This window comes from Camellia sinensis, chromosome 15 (assembly GCF_055761805.1).
Source record: "Camellia sinensis isolate YWXY chromosome 15, ASM5576180v1, whole genome shotgun sequence".
In the NCBI taxonomy this organism is placed as follows: domain Eukaryota; kingdom Viridiplantae; phylum Streptophyta; class Magnoliopsida; order Ericales; family Theaceae; genus Camellia; species Camellia sinensis.
In genome coordinates this window covers 80,041,867-80,049,583 of record NC_138975.1, presented here as the reverse complement: position 1 = coordinate 80,049,583, position 7,717 = coordinate 80,041,867, and the positions used below count along the sequence as shown (strand labels likewise).

At 30.0% G+C, this 7,717-nt stretch overlaps 1 long non-coding RNA gene across 2 annotated transcripts; it reads left to right on the top strand.

The window, feature by feature from the left end:
- Positions 1-3,533: 3,533 nt before the first annotated feature.
- LOC145813726 (uncharacterized) lies at positions 3,534-7,286 on the top strand. Of its 2 annotated transcripts, XR_014356957.1 has the most exons (7): positions 3,534-3,807; positions 3,967-4,009; positions 4,950-5,018; positions 5,401-5,456; positions 5,549-5,591; positions 5,672-5,733; positions 6,900-7,286. It is a non-coding gene; the product is annotated as an uncharacterized LOC145813726 (long non-coding RNA). The 2 variants fall into 2 exon arrangements; XR_014356958.1 differs by lacking the exon at positions 3,967-4,009 and having other exon boundaries at positions 3,618-3,807.
- Positions 7,287-7,717: the final 431 nt, after the last annotated feature.

Sequence of the window (7,717 nt, the reverse complement as noted above, 5' to 3'; positions counted from 1 at the left end):
TAAGAGAGAGAAAGGAAATCAAAAAGTGATCAAAAAGGTGGTTTCACGAACTGATATAAAAGCAGGTCCGCTCGAGCGTACAACACCCCGCTCGAGCGTACAGACACAAGTTCACGCTCGAGCATCCAAAGATCCGCTCGAGCGCCGGGTGCACTCTCCCAGAATTTTTTGCAGACGACCAAAATGCTGAGAGAAGGAAATTCACGCTCGAGCGTGCAAACTGCCGCTCGAGCGGAGAGACCAAAACCTGGGCAAAATTTCAAAGCTTTAAAACACAACCAACTAATTCCCAACTTGCCCAACACAACCCAAAACTCTAAAACAAAGAGTAAGGGATAGAAATGAGGATAAGACAACAACGAATCTACGAAACTAAGTCCAGATTATAGTTATACAACAACAGGGAATACCGGGATCGCTATATTCCCTTTGTTTCCTACATAGATTTTTAGTTTTCGGCAATATGATTAGGGAATATGACCGGCTTGTTGAAGCCGTAGCACATGTCGAGATCATGATAGAGGCGGCGGAGGAGATGAGGCAAAAACTAAAGAGGTCAGGTTATACGGAATCCATTTTTTTAGGGAAATTTGGCCATAAACCCATCTTATCTTCATTTTCTTGTTAAAAAAAATAAATTATCCTTTTAAAGCCCCCTCATAATTATAAAGTCTTGTATAAAGGACAAAATTTATTATTTAAATATTTTATCTGACTATTATACCCTCAACTAGATCTTCAATTCGATCACGATGATCTCACCACTGTGGTGCTCAGATCTCATATCTCCGCTCTTTCTCTCTCTCTCTCTCTCTCTCTCTCTCTCTCTCTCTCTCTCTCTCATCTCTTGTTCATCTCAGTCGGTCTCTCTTTCCAACTCCATCGTCTCCCCTCCTCCGCTGTCGCCTCTTTCCTCAGATTGCGTCAGATTTGAGATCTCCACCTCACGTTAGACTTGAGATCTCAATCTTACTCTTCTGTTCAAACTCAAAAGTCTTACTTTCTCTCTCCTTATATACATATATATTAATATGTTCAAACCTTTGCCTATGATTTTAGGAGTGGAGATGGTGAAGTGAAGGAACATGAGAGCTCTATTATGCCTAGCAATGGGGTTCAATGCATGATGAATGATTATATGAGCTATGCAAGCTTTGATTTGTTTGAGATGGAGAACATTGGTGTGATTGGGTTTGGAACGTATAGAGAGTGAACAAAAATGCATATCAATTGGCTTCTTTTTTTTCTTTTTTTGTTTATTTGTTCATAGATCTAAAAGTAAAATTTGACTTTGGTTTATTCATTTAGTATGCATTTTATTTTTTGTAACAGTAAAATTTTACTCTGGTTAAAAACATGTTGATTTGCTTAACGATATAAAATTTTACTTTGAATCATAATAAATTTTACTCTAATTCAGAGTAAATTTTACTCTAAAATACATTGTGAAGATGGCTTTACTGGAGAGTTGATATATATGTGAGGGTAGTATAGAATAAACAAGGTTTAAAATATTAGGGGATTTTGAAAGGATCTATATAATTTTTTGTCCTTTTAAAAGACAAATTAGACAGTGAGGGGTCTATCACCAAATTCCCCTTTTTATTTTTTTGTTCTTGTACTCTGTTTTTCTTTTAATTTATTGCCTCTCAACAAAAAAACAAAAAAAAAATTAAATAAATAAATAAATAAATCAAAGGTATGGCTTCATTCCCTCACAAATTTAAGATTTTTTTTTTTGTGATAATATAGCAGTGATATTAGTGATATAGCATCACTATCTAATAATTGTTTGTTATTTGTTCTCCTATGTAAATGTGGCAACATAGTTACAGGGTTCTCACAAATATACGTAAGTTGTGATTTCTCAATTATTTATGGATTAACTTAAGTATGTTTGTGAAAACTTACATGATTTAGTGAGGTAATTTATGTATATTTTTTAGAATATGCAAGTGCATATGGTATGCACTTAGACACTTAAAAATTGCCCGTAAAACGAATCGAGGATCATAAGATTTTATTTTCAATGCAAAGTAAATAAAAAATTAACAATAATGATAATGTATGTTAAATAATTTGAAAAATATTAAAGAAAAAAGATAAATTTGATATAATATATTTTATGTTAATATAAATTAGAGAAAATGTTTGGAGAAAGAGTTTATAGTCAAAAATTTAAATAAATATATACATATATAATAAAAAAATAATAGGAACAGGATCGTAGTATGATTTATGACTAAGATTATAATTACTTTAAGATATTGCAAAATTTAAGATTCTAATGTGCAATCCAAGATTGTTTGGCCTAACTTAAATCATTGAATCATGAGATTTTAAAATCCAAATCGAGATTTTAAAATCCAACAACAATAGTTTATGAAAGGCAAATGAATCAGAATGTTATGGCTCATATCTTTGTGGAGTAAAAATAAAAATTCAATGCAACGGTGATATTACGTTATTCACAACACTAGTATCATTAGCTAATAATAAACCTATGGTAGGGATGCGATTTTGTGAGCTAACTTATATATATTCGTGAAAATTTATGCAAATACATATGGTATGCACCTTGCACACCCAAACACCACTACAACAAAACTAACTATTTACGGCATCATATTTACGACATGCATTAAATGCATGTCGTAGTTAGTACATTCTACGACATTTTTTTTTTTGTAAGCCGTTAATGTTTTGTCAATAACAGCATACATACCATGTAAGTTGTTAATTCATATATTTATGGCATGCAAAAGTATGCCGTAAAAAATATATGTTTTCACAACTTACAAAAATATGTCGTAAAATATTTGCACTTAAGACGACATGTATTTCATGTTATAAAATATTATAATTTTACATGACATGCTAATGAATGTCGTGAAAACTTCTTTAAGAAAATAAAAAAAAAATTCAATCCGATTTTTTTATGACATGCAAAAGTATGTCGTAAAAAATGTATATTTTCACGGCATACAAAAATATGTTATAAAATATTTGCATTTAAGACAACATGCATTTCATGTCGTAAAATATTAAATTTTATATATTTTGAATTTAGTGATTGTTTTAGAAAATTAAAAAATATTTTCCTTCTAAGTATATGAAAATTATTTGAATTTAAAAAGTTAAAAAAAAAATATTTAAAAACTTACGCCATACTCTCTCTCATTTTAGATCCATACCTGTTTTTGTCCCAAACCCTCTCATTCTCTAGAGAAATTATATTTTAATTATAAATAATAAAAACAAAATTCTAGGTGTTCTTAGATATTTATAAATTCAAGATGTTTTTTTTACCAAATTATATTTTAATAATAAATAATAAAAAAAAATTCTACATGTTCTTAGATATTTATAAATTTCTAGTAAATATGACAGTTTTTTTATTTTTTCCCCCAATAAACTAGATATTCTATTTATAATCTACATTTTTTTAATACAAAAATAATTTATAAACTCATACTTGAAATCTTTTTATCTACAATTTTTTCCTTCAATTTTTATTTATTTTTATTTTTTAGGCAAAGGATTGAACAAAGCACTTGGAAAATTTCTATGGTAGCATACATGCATCATTCTCATACCCCCCTCCCCTCTCTCTCTCTCTCCATCGGCGTCTCACACAAACACACGAGTGCCACCACCAACCACTGTTCCTCCGATTCAGAAACATGAACGCATCTTTGGCATTTGGAGTTTGATTCCCCTCCATAAATCCGCCGCTGCCGCCGTTGGCCTTGGCATCTTCAACGACAAATTTCTTCTATGGCGAGGTCGTTCGATTTCGATTTCTTTGTGAGTTCGATTCATCGTCTCTCTATTTACACTCTGTTTCTTTACATATATATAAATCAATCGTATACAATTTTTTATTTGCCTGATTATTTACTTAACTGATTATTTTCTCCATAAATCGTTTTGTAATTTATGATTATTTTCTTAACTGATCTGTAGTTTAAATTACACAAATCCAGATCTCTCCTCTCTCATTCACCAGGTAACTAATTCGTACTTTTAGAGAGAGAAATGAAATAGCAATTTCATAGTTGATCGAACATTGGTTTGGAGGAAATCGAAACACTTAGATTTGTCTAAAATTGTTGTGTTTTGTTGCTTTGTTTCTATATTGATTCACTGAACTACATCATTCTCTCCTGTGGTTGAAGAAAACTCAACCTCAATTTTTTAAATATTAACTATAAGAATCTACAACCTTTTGCAATTGCATTCATTTGGCTTAAAATCAAAATCTTCTAGTTGATGTGATCTTTTCTTCCTCACTGGACATAATAATGAAAATAATGATAAAACTGATGCAGGGAAGGGTAATACCCTATAATTTTTTTTATCACGAATAGTTATTCAAAGTCTTTCTAGTTCCTCCCTCCCATAAAACACTAAAATGTGTCCAAAATATTTTTATTAAGAAACAGATTCATACATACATCCAGTGTGACCTCATCTATTAGCAAATATATGAATATGTAATATTTAAATGATTGTTACTCTTACCCCGTAGTTGTATAATTACACTTTGAAATTTGATTTTAGTTTTCAAAATTACAAATGAGGAACAACTTTGATTTTTGACAATTTTGATTTTTGAATACCTTTCATTGGAAGTTGACTCATTTATTGGTGGGATTTTTTAATTTCATTTATAATGATGATCATAATGTTTTTGATTGATATATTTTATGAGAAACAATATTGCAAGTTTTTCACAAGTTAACAGAATAAACAATGTGGCTCTCAAATTATAAGACTAGTTTTGTTTGTGAGAGCATATGCATGTGTCAATCTAATAGGCTAATTCAATCATGTGATAGTTTATTTTGTTTTTGCTATTTTTCTAATCAGTTAGTTCTTAAGTGTTTACACTTGCCTTTTGTTTTAGTTTCTCTCTTTATAAATATGTTTTTTTTTTTTTTTTAAAGGTTTGGGCAATCGCAGACTCCAAACGACAAGGATTTCTAGGCTTTAAGGAGTTCATTACTACGATTCAGGTTGTACTTTGTGAGCTATTTCTTGTGTTTTTGTTAACAAATTGGTAGAGATATGACATTTGTTTTATTGTTACAATGACAGTTGGTGTCTCTAGCATAGATAGGACATGAATTAAACAAAGATCTCCTTAAAGTGACGGGTAATTAGATTTAGTATGCAAGTGGTATTTAGTATTTGAGCTACTAGATAACTTCTCTTTTTACTTTTGATGTATAAGCTTAGGTTTTTTATTCATCTGATTAGTGTTTGATTTTTGGATATACTCTTGTAGATGAGGCTTGTCTCTTGTTGAGTTCAGGGTTCATGCTTTAGCACTTCCAGTACATTGTTACTTTGATATTTGACTTAAGTTGATGTGATTTTCTTGTTTTACTTTTACAGATGACAGAGAGGTTATAAAACCACCATTGATGGAAGGTTTGGATGACTTGTTAGCAGTAAGTAGTCCTATTACTTATTCTTTTTATAGTTACTTCAAAAGGAGACTTTCAGTTCCATTGACCTTTTATTGGTGCTCCTCTTCCTCCAGAAGCATAAGGGTTCTAAAAGCAATGACAATTATGAGGCAAATGGTTAGTACAAATTCTCATATTTTGACATAAAAATGACATTGTTTCAAATCATTTAAAATATTTTTTTGATGTCAATGTAGGAAGTACTATGCTACAACCATCTTTGTCAGTAAATTTGTTTATATCAAAATCTACCAAGAAGGTAATAATTTTTTTATTATTACAATAATCAAAAACAAATAATCACGACTTGGATTAGAAAAACAAAAAAAATCCTGATAGAAAAACAAATAACCCACTTCCCTACCTAAAAAATACTATTACATATCAAATAGACACATGGATTAGAAAAAAAATTAAAAAAAAATCCTGATAGTAACACTCGACCATAATCACGACTTGCAATTTGCCAAACAATATTTTCTTATTTTAAAACACAAAATAATAGAATTAACATTAATTAATACACTAAAAATCTACAAATTTAAAAACAAAAAAAATCTACAAATTCACACATTGTTGTTTTGACATTTTTGAGTGCTTTGCTTTGGTGGTCAAAATATTCAAAGTACTTATGTTGTTTTGACATTTTTGAGTGCTTTGTTTTGGTGGTCAAAATATTCAAAGTACTTATGAGATTGAAGACGTTACTTGGTAATTTTAAAATATTATCATATGATATTTTAAATTAAGGATCTTGTAAACATGTGTGTTTATGGCATATATTAAGAATGTTTACAAAAGTAAATATTTGATATTACACATAATTTGTACATAATGTATATTTAAAAAAAATTTATAAAAAAAATCTTTAATTTGATGTGATTAATTTATGGGCAAATTACATTGGTGGTCCTTACATTTTGCCTATCATTTTAGTCCATCCATTTTCAATTGGCTCAATTTTGACCTTTAATTTTAAAATTTGTGTCATTTTGGTCCGATTGATAATGCTGTTATTGTTTTTTATGGAAAATAATCATTGGATTAGTTGAGTTTAATTTACTAAATTTAGTAAATTTATAATTTTACTCAAAAAAATATGATAGATGCACTTATATGCATATTTTTCAAAAAAAAATATTAAGAGTTATAATCAATTGGACTAAATTAAAATAAAATTATAAATTCAGGATCAAAATAAAACAAATTAAAATAATGGAGATCAAAACGACACAAAAATCAAATTACAAGGATTATTGTCGCAATTTGCTCTTAATTTATACATTGAATTCAATTCATGACTTTTTGAAGTTAATATTTTAAAATTTTAAGAAAAAAATATGTAAAAAATAACAATTAGTAATTAATTAATAATTAATGTGTTTTACAAATACTAATTAGTTATTAATTAATTTGTTTTACCAGTTCGAGGACAGGAAGGGCCAGGCTACCTGCGAGTCGTAATTGACCACCGATCCCAAATGGTACCCCGAGGGAGGAGAAGGGGAACATCCAATGGTTCAGCTTCAATCTGACTAGCCAAAAACACACATGAGCCATCGATTGTTTGTATAAATCATCCTCATCAATACCAAGACCAAAACCAAAGGCAAGACCCGTTTAGAATGAATCTAGCCTAATATTTGACTCTCAGAGAGAGGGCCTTTTGTTTCTCTCTCTCTCTCTCTCTCAGTGTGGGATTGTAAGAGGAGAGTATATGAACAGGAGGGGTAAGTAAGTAAGAGAGAGTGGGGTTGTAAGAGGAGAGGAGAGATGTGTCTATATATATACGAACACGAGGGGTAAGTAAGAGAGAGAGAGAGAGAGAGAGAGAGAGAGAGCATACAAGCAAGCAGCACAAGGCAAAGCTAATTCTCTCTCAGTAAGGTGAGGATGGCTTTTCTCTTTTGTCTACTGATTTGTTTTTATGCTTTGGTTTTAGTTGAAATTTTGTGATCTATCTTGTACTAACTAATCTTCCTTTCAAAATCACTACTTTTAATTGCTGTCTTAAATAATAGATTATATTTTAAAATATGAGATAATCTTGATATGGATAATTGTCAATATATTAGATAATAATTATTAATATGATATTATTTGGGATAATACGTCTATCCTATGAGTCTCTTAACTCTCCTACATAAACGGATTTTGGGTTCTGTATTTCATACAACAAAAAAATGATACGTTCTCTCTTCCCATAAACCATTCCGCCTTTGTACTATGAATAGTGTGGGTAG